This window comes from Sturnira hondurensis, unplaced genomic scaffold (genome assembly GCF_014824575.4).
Source record: "Sturnira hondurensis isolate 20B ecotype Veracruz unplaced genomic scaffold, ASM1482457v3 Scaffold0006413, whole genome shotgun sequence".
NCBI lineage: Eukaryota > Metazoa > Chordata > Mammalia > Chiroptera > Phyllostomidae > Sturnira > Sturnira hondurensis.
This window is the reverse complement of record NW_028079044.1, coordinates 59,596,804-59,611,633: the sequence shown is the minus strand read 5'-3', so window position 1 is coordinate 59,611,633 and position 14,830 is coordinate 59,596,804.

Genomic DNA, 14,830 nt, shown 5'->3' with positions numbered 1-14,830 from the left:
CCCCACTTGTCCTCTTCCCTATTCAGCTCACATGGGCTTGCAGACTTTAGCATCAGGCAGAAGGCTCGGGAAGGATGGGACCGTTTGCAGCAATTTCTGAGATGGACAGCCTCCCTCGTGTCTGGAGTGGGAGGGCGTTGGGGCTTAAAAAGTGGCAGGTGATTAATCTGTGGAGACTGTTAGGATCTTGTTTGGGAAATTTGGGTTGCATTCTCTAATTGGCTGCTGCTTTATGGACTGAAAGAATACTATTATTTAAAGAGATCTGGAGCCCTAAAACCTGGACCAGCTTCCCGTCATTGTTTTTCATTTTACAGATGGAAGAATCAAGACCTAGAACGATGGAAAGATGAGGTGCCTTTTCTACAGGCAGAGAGCAAATAAACTAAAGAGAAAAAAAAAACGCACCGGAACTCAGAACTCTAAAATCCGATCTTCAGATTCATTGCCCCAACCCAATTAGACCATTCTTTTCTTTCTGAGATGCAGCTTCCTTCAAGGAGGCACGTTACCCACAGGCAAAGGTCAGATCAAATGGCCAGAGCCTGGGTTGCGGCGGCCAGTGAGTGGTGGCCTAGGAGGAGGTTGCCATGATTACTCGTTTTCCTCTACCCCATGCTTCCCCCTATTGCTCCTGACCAAACAGGACATTAGACCCCTTGGAAAATGTTTTACACATGCATATTGTATCCATGTGCGCAGTACACACCCTGTTTCAAGTATCTATATACGTTGGCCGGCTCGCCTTTCCTCTCAGGAAGTTGGAAACAGATGTCTCAGCTAAACTAAAAACTGTGCTTCTGTATTCGTGTGTGGAATTCAGAGAACTTCCACCCAGTGGGTTAACGTCCAACTCATAGAGTTGGCCAGATGAGACGGGAGAGTGATGTGTTTAATAAATACAGGATTTTTTGTCATTGGGAGATATCCGTCACATACTTCAAAAGGTGCAGGAAGAGCTATGTACAATATGAACAATGGGATTTTACTTTGCCCGCTTTCTGTAACACGTGTCCCCTGCTCTACACACAAGCCATCGTCCCCTCTTGCTTTCTAATCCCTCACAAGCAGCCTGTGCCTTGTCCACATGCCATTTTTTTAAGCACCAGTAAACCATGGTTTGTGCTTCGTTTTCTTCATGGCTTATTTTCTAGGCACTATCATAGTGAAGCATGCATTTGTAGGGTAAATGTGCACTAAATATCTTTTTTCGTGAGTACGGGTTGCCTATCATATCCTAGGCTCTCAGGAAGTGAAAATAAGTAAGACATGGTTCCTGTCTTCAAGGAGCTCACATTTTCATGGAAGATAGACGTGTGGACTCAGTCCACCGCACGCAGTTTTATAAATGCGCCCAGTGCCCCCTGGTGAGCCCAGAGCTTCCTGTTTCCCCCCGCTGTCACCCGGTGACAGAGACAGGCATGGGCCAGCTTGGCGGACCAAGTCCGGGACCACAGGCTCCGTAACCTACCTACCCAGCATCCCACAGCAAGTCACAGAGCATATAACAGGGCCTTTTGATTCTTGTCCTGTGCCTGCCACCCCGGTCATGTGCCTCTGTGGTGGGAGTCATGTGCTAAGGAGCTAGGTGTGCACCAGCCCTGAGGGGTGAGGGGCCCAGGGTCAATGGAGGGGAAGAGGCATGTCGCTGGGGACACCTGCTCTACCTTTATGTTCATTGTATTCTCACCTGCGCATCAGTGAGAGGTGCAGATCTGGGGAGAATATCTGCTCTTATCCAACTTCTGCACCGTCGTGGTGAACAGCCGCTCCCTTCCTGTGGCCTCTGCTCAGCCTTTCTGCTCGTCAGGCTTGCTTTTCATGTTTTCTTTTCAATTATTTTATTGTTGTTCACTTACAGTTGTCTGCATTTCCCCCCACCCCAGCCAAACCTCCTGCCCTCCCCCTGGGTTTTGTCCCTGTGTCCTTTATAGCAGTTCCTGAAAACCCTTCTTCCCACTGTCCCCTCCCCCTCCCCTCTGGCTATTGTTAGATCGTTCTTCATTTCAATGTCTCTGGGTCTATTTGGTTTGCTTTTTTCTTTTGTGGATTATGTTCCAGTTAAAGGTGAGATCATATGGTATTTGTCCAGCTTTTTATGTGTTTCTTTAAACAAATTTGCCCGTGGTATGTTTTCATCACATAAAATACTGTTGGGAGTCATTCAAGTTGCTCTTCATTTTTCACCTGGCAATTTCATGGCCCCTGTGTTTTAATCTAGCAGGGACATTCGATTTGCCTCCTCATCCCTTGACCCAGCCTCTAACCTGACCTGAAATAAACTAATCAATCTGCTTAATCCCTGTGTGTTGGTCCAGTGGGCTGACACCTTGCTCTGTCCTCTGGGAGCTGTTTTTGTTTCAAAGGTTTACATTTAAGTTTCGTCCTCTCTCTTTAATATACAAAGGAGGCCATTCGTGTATTCATCCTTTTATTCAGGATATAAGCATTTATTGAGCCCCTCCCTTCCCGCTGGACTTCACGGCAGAGGGTAGAGCTACACGTAGTGGCGGGGCATTCAGTCCCTGCCCAGGAAGAGGCAGAATTGATAGCGGGAGAGAGGGACGATGCTTTGATAGAGGTGCCCAGACTCCCCTCCTGGGGCACAGAGGAGGGGACACGGGCCAGACCCAGAACACCAGAACTCAAGAGCAGATGGAGTGTGAGCTTACATTGGGAAGAATAACAGGCGCGTCAGATGGATGGGGCCGGAGCGGGGTTGGGGGCGACTCCTGCAGGACAAGGAGGTTAGGACGTGCAAAGGCACCGAAGTGTCAGACGCATTCAGAGCCAGACGTTAGTGTGGTCCCACTGACAGGAAGGGGGTGCAGGGCCAAGCAGAGTGAGAAGGGCCTGGAAAGGAGGCGTAGGGGAGATTGAAGACTGAAAAGAACCTGATCTGGTGGAGCTTCGTCCTAAAAGCCAAAGAAAGGATCTTGTTTTGGGGTCCATGTGCTGATGCTCCATGTTCATAAGGCCCCTGATATGTTGTGTATTTTGTCTACATAGATACAATTTTTGATGGGGAGGGAGAAGAGTACAAAACTCTGATGAGCTTTCCAAAGACATTCTTGACCCAAAATACGTTGAAACCACTTCTGGGGCAACACTGTATCACTGTGGATTGTTGAGATGAGGAGGAAATGGTCAAGTCAGGGCTTTCGAAATTCTTCACATGCGGTGAATCGTTGGCTCCCATGGAACCAATAGGAATAAATGCAATTGCTGTTTTTGTGGTGTGCAGAAAACACGCTTTGTGATAAGTGGGAAGAGTTCAAAGATCTCTGACCAGATATGCAAATGTCTTATTAAATTGTGGCAACTCTTCTGTTTCTTCAAAAATGGGTAATCTGGGACGTCTGGGGAAAGGTATTATTTGAACACAGAGCAGTCTGTCTGAAAAGACTGGCCAACTCTGGCTTACAGGCAGCATGGCATTTAGGGGAGACGTTTGTCGCAAGCGCTTCGGGTCTGTGGGCTGTGCCCCTGAATGAACCAGTAAAAGGCTTACGCGCCCAGTGGCATTAGCCTTGGCATTTCCATATTCATAGCTCCTCTGGGATTTTTAAACAAATGCCCTTATTTTCATCAAGGGCAAAAATGCAAAGTCTAGAAGCTCACATGGGAACTCACTCAAGGGTTTTACACAGGATTTGAACGTGAACATCCACACTGCACTGATTTGCAAATTACCCAGAGTTTGGGAAAATACGATGCACACTTATAGTAATTAAAATTTTCACCGAGACATAAACACTGCATGTTTTAAATGAGTGAATGAAGTGAAGTGTCCAACAGAGGCCCCGGCGTGGAAGACCCGGCTCAGGGAGAAGGTGATGTCTATGTATTTCTCACACGATGCATTTAATACAAGGAATGAGGAGGGAGAGGGTATGACTGGGTCGTCTCTGGGTTGGGAAGGCCCGCCTCAGAGCCCGAGTCGTGATCTACATTAGTTAAGTGAACTTGAGGTCTATGCGTTGACTATTGGCTATTAGAAGTGGAAGGGAAATGAGTAAAGCCGGAATGAGGGAGGCCAGGGACAGAGGGGCCTCGTCAGCACTCAGTGTGAGTGCTTCCCTGGGTGTGATCTTGTGGAAACTCAAAACAACCCCAGAAGCCTACGAGGCCTAGCTTCCTTTTAAAGATTTAAAAAAATAAAAGATAAAGGTCTAGACTTGATAAATGACTTGCTTAAGTGAGTGATGAAGTTGATACTCTCTGTATTACTTCAGTGACGCCAGTTCCTGTGACAAACATCCGCAAATTTAAAAGACATCCCGGGGAACATGTCCTCCAGAACTGTCAGATAGGGGCATTTCTGGTGGTCAGAGAGCCTCATCTTCTCCATCCTGAGATGTCTTTCTTTCCACCCTGTGGCTGATCTATCCCCCCAAGTCCATGGAGCCCCCTGCTTGCAGCCAGGGAGGGGAAGGTGGAGAAAGATTACCTGCCCAGTTTACAGTATTCTGATTCTGAAAGCCTTTCGCATAGTCTCCGGGAGAGGCAAGGAGGGTCCGAACATGGAGTCCTGGGCTGGGTGTCCACTTCCCAGAAACAACTGCATTATACTACAGAAATTCAGCTCCAACTTCTCCTGGACAGTCAGCTGTCTCCGTCAGAGCCCAGACCAGTCTACTCACCCTGAGGGTTGTCAGTCCAATCAGATGCAATGGTCCCTGTTCTATGACAAACAGTCGAATGCCCTCTCTGTCACCCAGAAATAACTACATACACTGTATGACCTCCCTACACACAAACTTTCAAAAAGTAACTATTTTTTCATGTAACATAATAGAGAAATAAAGGGTACTTAAAATAAGGCACTAGCTGTTTCAAAACATCCGTGCTGAGAAGCAGCTACCCTACGAGACACAATGTGTCCGTTACTTGTCTGCATGTGCAGAATCATTGAGCGTGTGACAGCTCCCAGCACAAGCCAACTTCTGTGTTTGCATTAGAATTTCATGAACAGAAATGTCTTGGTTACGCAGTTTTCCAATATAGTGAGCAAGTCTTTGGAAACTTCCAAAGAAAAGAATATACAGCTTTCCTCAATATATACAAGACGTGCCTGCAGAGATTGGACATCGCTACCATGGGGGAAACCTCGTATGTCTGTGTGAATTGAGTTTTAAGCACAGATGATGGTAACTAGGGCTTGGGGCTTTTTTTTTTTTTTTTTTTTTTGCCTACATGAACGCCCTGAAGTATTCAAGAGCCAGTCATTGTTCAGGACAGTCCCTCACTTTACAGGATGTCCAGTGACTCTCCTGGGTCCACCAGATTCAAGTAATGTTCCCTCAGTTACTGTGACAAGCCTACCCCCCCAAATTTATGGGATGCCACCAAGAAAATAATTAAAAACCACTCCATTAAGTCATGTTGCTTCTGAAGAACAAATCTTTAAATGAACTCCTTCCATTTTAGAGTAGTTTTAAAATTACAAAAAAATGAAAATAAAAAAGAGAAGCACACCAAGTTCCTACATGCACAGTTGTCTGTTATTAACACCCTATGGTCCACTTGTCCCAATTATGAGCAAAATTGGTATTTTGTCATTCACTGAGTCCACGTTTATTCAGCTCTCCTTAGTTTTTACCTAAAGATTGTGTTTTAAGATTCCCCTCTGAGATAATCACGTTACAATTAGCTATCCCATCTGCACGGGCCCCTCTCTGCCGCCGCCGTCTGTTTCTCAGACTTGCCTCACCTTTGATCCTCCCGACGGCTGGGAGAAGCCCTGGCCAGGTGTTTGGTAAAACATCCCTCCGTGAGGACTCGTCCGATGCTTTTCTGCATTACCAGACTTCAGTTACGGAATTTGGGGAGGAAAACCGCAAAATCAAGTCTCACTGTCTTTGCAGCGTGTCCAGGACACATTCTACCAACACGGCGTGCCACTGTTGATGTTGACCTTGAGCATGTAAGGCGGTGCCGTCAGGTTTTCCACTTCCAGTCGCTCTTCGTCTGTTTCTGTGCTAGGCTTTTCACAAGGAAGTCACACCAGGCTGTGCACCCTCAAGGGGCAGGGAGGGGCGCGGCTCCTCCCGGAGGACTGAGCAGGCACTGAGAGAGTTTGGCAAGTTTCTGCAGGGGACGTTTGTCTCCTCCTCACAGTTTGTCAATTTTGTCCCATCATATTTGCTTATATGGCTTTATAGACATGAGTACATACTGATATAAATACATTTAAAAGTAATTTAAAATGTAAATACTAAATTAACTATAAATAATAAGTCAAAAACAAATTAATTTAAAAACGAAGGAGGAGGCATATAATCCAATATTACTTTCTTTATTTTGTGTATCAGTGTGTTCCAGCTTTGGTCGTTGGTGCGGTCTCAACTGGTTTTTCCACCTCTTTGAAGTGCTCCCAACACTATGAACTGAGTCATCTTCTTTCTCCCTCTCCCTCTCTTTTTCCTCTCCGTCTCTTCTCTCCCCTCCTCCTCCTCCTCCTGCTGAGCACCTCCCTCCTGCTGACAGTACAGGAGGCCCCAGGCACGTTCCGTTGCTACGTGTACATGATAATGGTGTTCACATTGCTCAGCTGTACCCTTGAGGGAGGCAGTTTTAGGAACTAGAATACAGGGCTTTTGTACAGAGTCTTCCGTCTTTAGCCTTACAAACACCACTCATTTCCAAAGTGCTAGGTCACCAACTTACCCACCACCCCTTCCAGTGAGGTCATTTCATGTATTTTTAATGTAGTTGGGTTATTTTGTCAAAGTTCACATTCCACTTCTGGATCCCTCGTTCTCCTAAATAGTTCAAAATTTGTATTCGCTGAAGTCCACTCTTTGAGGTATAAATTCCGGTAGGTTTGGACAAGCACCGGGTGTCATTATTTCCACCATGAACACGTCCTGCCGGACAGTCTCCCCAACCTATGAAATCCCTCTGCGCTTCACCGATCAGCCCTGGAAAACCTCCAGTCTCTTTACTGTCTTACAGTTTTCCTTCCCAGAATGTCGTAGCAGTGGAACGAGACATGAAGCAGGCTTTTAAGATGGGTTCCTTTACCTAACAGTATGCATCTAAGACTCATTTGTGTCTGCGTGTGGCTTGGTAGTTTGCTCCTTTTTATAGCTGAATAGTAAGTATCTGTGTGGATGAATCGCTGCTTGCTTAGCCATTCTCGTACTGCAGGACATCTTGGTCATTTCTAGATTTCTATGATTACCAATAAAACCGCTATAAACATTCATGTTCGGGATCTTGTGTCAGTGTAAGTTTTCAGATCAGTTTGGTACATACTTAGGAGTGCAGTTGTGTTCAGTTCTAGTAAGTCTATGACAAACTGTCTCCCAAAGTGGCTATGTCGCTTTGCAGTCCCACCGACAATGGCTGAGTTATACAATCATGATAGTACCCGCTATTCAGGCTCTCTCCATCGAGACCTGAATGGCACGGAGCGGGACTATGCTTTGTTTTTCAGGGCATCCTGCCTGTTGTAAGAGGCTTGGCTCCTGGTGCTAGATGCCATTTCGTCTCACCAGTCGCCGTTTCGGCACAGAGTACCGCATGCTGCAGCCGCGTCGNTCTCCCAAAGTGGCTATGTCGCTTTGCAGTCCCACCGACAATGGCTGAGTTATACAATCATGATAGTACCCGCTATTCAGGCTCTCTCCATCGAGACCTGAATGGCACGGAGCGGGACTATGCTTTGTTTTTCAGGGCATCCTGCCTGTTGTAAGAGGCTTGGCTCCTGGTGCTAGATGCCATTTCGTCTCACCAGTCGCCGTTTCGGCGCAGAGTACCGCATACTGCAGCCGCGTCGTCCAGCACAGGGAGATGTACCAGCCGGGCTGAAAGTTCCTGCTCCCCTTGAAAAGCCGATAATGAACTTTAAAAGCGTGTATTACAATAGAACACAGAAAGAATACAAAACTATCTCACCAAAGGAAAAATAGTGCGTGAAATGTGTTAAAAGCTAGAAAGAAATACACTGCTGTGTCAAGGATAATTGCCTCTAGTTGGAATTATAAGTAACTTTGACCCTTATTTGCCCTCTTTTTAATCTATTTTGTAACTAGTCTGTAGTATTCTTCTAAGATAAAAACATCAGTGTATTATTCAAAAGTATTCCAATAATGAAATAATAAGTGAGTTTAATGGGTAAATTGTGAATGGCTTTGTCTATGAGAGATACATTTATATTTCTTAGATATACTCCTATTCTTTCCTGATTCCAGGCCAATTGTGCTTCTCACGCATTCCCTTTGATTGAAAATGGTAGCAAGACAAAAAGGAGAAACAAGGATAATGCCAGAAAGCCACCAAAAGGGATTTTCTCCCCTGTGTCCTGTGTACGGATGTTTCCAAAATGGGTGACAGGCTGCTGCCGCCTCCCCTTCATTGTTTTGGGGTCTCCAACTGCCATTTGCAACATCGGCGTTTTCTTTTTAAGATACAAATTATTCACATCATATTTCGAAGAGAGGGGGAAAAAAGAACAAAGCTAACAATACTGAGCAGAAAAGGTTCTTTAAAAACTGTTTTCACGTTTTCTTCTAAGACAGGCAATTTTAGCCTAAGACATTTGCCTGGCAACTGTAACCAGTGGATTCTGGGTGTTCAGGGAGATTGCATAGAATCTTATAGCTTGGCTGTTTTCTACTCCCTGATGAAAACTGGTTGGATACATTTACGAGGGCAGAATGATGTCTTTCGGGACTGCTGAGAACATGTCAGCTGCATCTGGAAAAAGCACCGACTTGTGTGCCAGGCAAATCTAGGTTGCAAATGCTTCTCTGATTCTTTTTGGTCGTATGAGCTCAATCTCCAGACTCAATTCCTTGGGGCCTTGATTTCCTTCCCCGAAAATAAGGATTCTGGCTGGACTATTGAGAAAACGAAATGCAGAAGATCCCTAACATCCTTGCAGAAAATAACTTTTGGCTTGTTAATATATTTCCAGGACCTGGAATGGACAGAGGGGATAAATTTCAATGAGCATCAAACCAGCGTTCACTGCCGCTTTAAAAATTGGCTTTTTAGGAACTGAATATTTTTTCATTTAAAGGGAAATAAGTTATATTCCATGCACTTTACATGTGTATCTGTTCCTTTATAATGAATCACCCTAAAAATGAGGGTATTAAACCATTAAATATATTTAATGTATTAAATGTATTAAACCATTACATTTTAATGTAATGGTTTATATGGCCATGAGTTTATTATTTCTTGTGATTCAGGGTGGGTGTCCTGGGCAGGTCTGCTGGTCTCACCTGGGCGTCATGATGTGCCTGTGTTGAGACGGAAGTTGAGGTGCGAGAGAAGTATTAAAAATGGTCTCACTGACGGGCCTGGCATTTCGTGCTGGCTGCTCCCCTGAGCACCTAGCTGCTCTCCCTGTGGCCTCGTCATTCAGGAGACCACCCTGAGCTTGTTCGCGTGGCAGCCAAGGCATCTCAAGATGCAAGTTCAGAAGCTACGAGAATTTACAATCTCACCAGATTCTGTTGCCAAACAAGTCACACATCGGCCCTGATTCGGGGAGGGCGGAAGGGGTTGCTGTCTACCCTTCCCTTCGTGGACGGGGCTGCAAATGCGACAGCCACGTTGTCTTTCCGTCTCCGTTAGTGCTGTGAATAAAGATCACCAGGGCTCAGTGAGGTGGAGAGTATTATTCACATTAGTTAACTATTAGCTAACGAATTTAGAAAGAAGTAGATGCAAAGTGGTGGCATGTGAGCATTCTGGAGTCAAACTGCCTCATTTAGAATTCAAGCTCACGCAAACTAATGTGTGACCTTGACCGGGTCACTTGATTTATTAGTTCCCTACTGCTTTTCTAATAAACTACCAAAACACGGAGTGCCTTCAAACAACACACATTTATTTTCCTATAGTCCCAGAGGCGAGAAGCTCAAAATCAGCCTTATGGGACGAAAGGCAAGGTAGGTGTCTACAGGGCTGCGTGCCTTCAGGGGGGTCTGGAGGGCATAGTTTCCCCACCTTTCCCAGTATCTCGGAGCTGCCCACACCCCCCAGCTCATGGCCCCGCACACTCTGACCCCCACCTCCATGATCACTCCCTGTTTCTAAATCTGCCCTCCTAACCCCTCCCCTTTGTACAAGGATCCTTGGGATTAATTTGACTCACTGGGATAATCCAAAAATACACATGCTGTGAGAAGGAAAAATCTCACACTTAATAAAATACATTGTGAGGGCTTCCCAGTGCCGCCGCGGTGCTGTGCCCTCAGGCGTGTCTTATCTTACTGTCCCCAGGTCCTCTGTTACTGGTGACTCCCCACAAAGTGCACCTCGTCATGCTCATCTTACCGAGGACAAAACCGGAACTCACCATGGTGAGGCATGCCGAGGTCCCGAAGGGGTTCATGCTCGCTGTGAAAACCCTGCTCCTATCGAATCCCTCTGGGCTGTGGCCAAAGGGATTTTTATTAGACGACTTTAAACACATATCACGGTTTGCCGTTCTCCTCACCTTGCTTTTAGCCAAGAGAAATTGCTGGGCTTTTCTTCCCTGATTTTTCCCCAAGTGCATTAAACAGAGAAGTCGAAGCCTAGCACGGTTAGCATGGGAAGCTTTGAGCACAAACCCGTCCCGGCCCAACCTGGAGGCAGCCACAAATGACACTCCTGTTAAAGCTCTGAAAATACTCAGGCAAGTCTTAAAGTGAAATAGGGCACTTAGTCCAAGCCACTTAATGACATCTCAGAAAAGGGAGTATAAAGGCAGGGTTTATTGGTGGGCTTGGGGAGGGTGGGGTGTCTTACTGTCCCCAGGTCCTCTGTTACTGGTGACTCCCCACAAAGTGCACCTCGTCATGCTCATCTTACCGAGGACAAAACCGGAACTCACCATGGTGAGGCATGCCGAGGTCCCGAAGGGGTTCATGCTCGCTGTGAAAACCCTGCTCCTATCGAATCCCTCTGGGCTGTGGCCAAAGGGATTTTTATTAGACGACTTTAAACACATATCACGGTTTGCCGTTCTCCTCACCTTGCTTTTAGCCAAGAGAAATTGCTGGGCTTTTCTTCCCTGATTTTTCCCCAAGTGCATTAAACAGAGAAGTCGAAGCCTGGCACATTAGCGTGGGAAGCTTTGAGCACAAACCCATCCCGGCCCAACCTGGAGGCAGCCACAAATGACACTCCTGTTAAAGCTCTGAAAATACTCAGGCAAGTCTTAAAGTGAAATAGGGCACTTAGTCCAAGCCACTTAATGACATCTCAGAAAAGGGAGTATAAAGGCAGGGTTTATTGGTGGGCTTGGGGAGGGTGGGGTGGACGGAAAGATTGACCCCAGTGGGCAGCTCGCAGCCTGGGTGGTTCATACGAACACAAATATTGAACTCACCAGATTAGAGCTTGGGGGGCCGATGCTGCTGCTTGAGGGTCTTTCGGGGTTTGAAGGCGAAGGAAGGAAAGTGGAGAGTAAATCGAGGAGCTACGGGGAGACTGACTGGGAAGGATAAATAGTGGAAAGAACCCACATATCAATTACTTATTTGTAACAGGTTATCAGAAAGCAAAACAGATGGAAATGTAGGAAAAAGCAGCACATGGCTATAATGGGTTTTTAGTCACTTACTTTATACAAGGAGGCTGAGAGTTAAGTTACATTCCCATTTTACAGATGAGAACGTTGAGTGTCTGACAGGATAAAGTACTTTGCCTACGTCACAGACTGGGTGTGTGGCAGAGCCAGGAATAGAGTCTAGGTCTTCTTACTCCGCATCCAATGTGATTCCAGAAACGTCAAGTGTGGGGGTTTACCTCCCAAATGGTCACCTGTTTCACTACTGTGACATGGGCAGGCGCCGGAGCAATCAGAGCTTCCACACGAGATAGACGCAAAGGGACGAGCAGAGGGTGTGTAATGGAGGGCGTATTGATAGAGCTGTGAGCACAGCGGAGAGAGCCAACAAGGCGCAGCCACAGTCTCGATCCCAGCTGGGCACGGCCACTAGCCCTGGAAGGGCAAGAGAATGTAGGAAAGTCACAGAACCCAAGAGAATGGGAGTCACAGGAGAGGGGCCGCCCAGCAGGCACCCAGCGGGTGCTGTGCAATGATGGAGGTGTGGCTACTCTCACCTCATCAGCCTGGTAGGACCAGGACAGGTGACGAGAAACCCTCAGGCTTGCCTTCTGGGGGCTCCTGGGTCCTGCCCGGTTCTATGATTGGCTGAAAAGCCAACCTGATGCCAACAGTCAAAGGAGTTGGTGGTGCAGAATGTCAGTTGTTTTTCTGGGGCACACCAGAAAGAACAGACTGTACCTGGAAGAGTCAGCAGAGAGCACCCAGCCTGGGTACTCTGCATTGCGATTTTCAGTGGCCCAACCGGACACAATGAGTCAAGTTCCATTTTGCCTAAGATCTGGCTGTTCACTGTGAGCCCCCCACTGAGCTGGCAGCCACTTAAATAAACACTTGGCCAGTGTGTGTGAGGGCCACTGGGGTCTCTACTCCACCTCCTGGAAATGACAAGTGGAGGAGGAATCCGTGGTGAGCAACTCTTCTGGAAAAAGTTGGTCACGTTTTATAAGTGTGGTAATAGCTGTTTTAAGGAATCACAAAAGTTTATGACTGATTTTTCTAAATGTGGAAGGTCACAGGATTAGAGGAGGGACAGCAGAACATGTCCCGACCACGCTCAGAGAACTTCTGCCTGGGGGCCCCACCAAGGGGTGGCAAACCTGGGGTTCCACTCCCCCCAAACATTGTCTAACAATGCGCATTCGGGCTGGTGCAGGAAAGAATAGAGGGAACCACGTCGAGGCAGAAACGAGATCAAGGAGGAAGAGGCTCGGTTAAAAGAATCACATGTGGGAAATCAATGATTAGGATGGTTCACGCAGTAAATTAGAAAGTTAGTGTTCAACAGCTGGTGTCATGTTTATATTGGACGTTTCAGGAAGGAAGGACGGGCCCCCAGGTCACACGGCAACGCCCCGACTACAGCTGGCTCCTGTACGTGGTCCTCCTTGATTGGGTGAGTTGCACACTCCACAGCATATTGCCTGTGTCTCAGCCACAGTGTTCAGTTCCCCAGTGTTTTCATCAGATGGCATCGTGCACCTCGCCCTGTCCCTAGTTCCTACCTCAGGGATCTCTGCTTTGCACACCCGGTCATGCCAGGGACACCAACTCTTCTCACTTTTCACGACACCCCAAGTCCTACAAGGCGCAGCCCACGGGCGCAGCAGGGAGTTCAAGGCCCACCTGAGGTCTGGATACCTCTCGTTTCCCACACTGACCAAGTTAGCATCCCTCCGTGTACTTAAACGCCTCTGTTCACTCAGTGTACCAAGCCCTCTAACACACGTCTCCACTTCAGGCTCCCATTCTCTTGGGTTCTGTGATGGCCACAGTCTGTGAGGAGAGTTAGAAACCCAGCCTCTCGGGTCAACAGGGTAACTTTCTTCGCTGGGTCACCAGGCTCATAATCACGTATCAAGCCAAGGTATCTTCCCCTCAGTCCGGTGCTCCTTGTATCTCTTCATTGTATTTTAGCTTTAAAGCCCTGAGTCTGTACTTTCCTAGACTTACTTGAAAATTAACTCACTGGTGCCCTTCAACCTACATAGGAAATCATAAGGTTCTACCCAGATTGAATACCTTAAAATCCCATTTCAGCCGTGCTTCCCCGTGTGTGGAGGTACTACTGGGATGCTATTGGGCTCCTCAGATAGTGTGATCTGCTTTGTTTTCATTGTTCTGGTGGTTTGCTTGCTTGCCCAGAAAACCTTTTCATCGCTGGGGGTAAATCTGTCATTCTATTCAACTTCAATTTCAAGGGAACTCTGAGAATGTTCTAGTGGGTTGGACTTTGACCATGAACATCCTTGAAAAATAGAATAGGCATTATACAATTTACTACGTTCTATTTGCACACAAGCAATATAAAAAAGGATAAATGTGGATTTTAAAATTGAATTCTTATGGCAATTTGATTTGTATAACAGTAATAGAGCAAGACTTTTTTTTAAAAAAAAAAAGAGATGCTTGTAGTTTGTAATAAGCATGGTCTGGACACGAGCTGTGCAACAACAATGCCCAGCTGTCTGTGCCCTTTAGGAAAAATGTATTTGCCAGATATTTGGCCTGTTCTATGGCAACGACTTGTCAATATGGTGAAATAGTCATTTAAAAAATGTAAAATCAGATATTTGAGGGTTTCTTTTTAAATTCAGGCCAAATTATTCATCTAGAAGCAGAACGAAATGCCTAAAGTAAAATAAACCATGTTCTCTGGATTCTACACTTGAAGTTGAAAAGATCAAGTGATATAATAATTGTCTTCAAATACCTGGGGGATTATAAACTAAAGAAGAGCTAGGCATTTTTTTTTAGCTCCAGAAGTCANTGTTCTATGGCAACGACTTGCCAATATGGTGAAATAGTCATTTAAAAAATGTAAAATCAGATATTTGAGAGTTTCTTTTTAAATTCAGGCCAAATTATTCATCTAGAAGCAGAACAAAATGCCTAAAGTAAAATAAACCATGTTCTCTGGATTCTACACTTGAAGTTGAAAAGATCAAGTGATATAATAATTATCTTCAAATACCTGGGGGGATTATAAACTAAAGAAGATCTAGGCATGTTTTGTTTTGTTTTTAGCTCCGGAAGTCAGAGGAAAGGCTCATAAGTGAAGGTTATAGGTCATCAGATTTTCAGTCCATACAAGCAAGGACAAGCTAAGGGCATTGTTGAACGCAGAACTAGTGGCCTCTGAAGGTGATGGGTTCCTATCATAAGAGGTATTCAAAAAATACATAGATATATCTCTTTGCATCATTTATATGATTTTAGCTTTGGAGACGGGGATTAATCCGCCCCCCAAAAAGT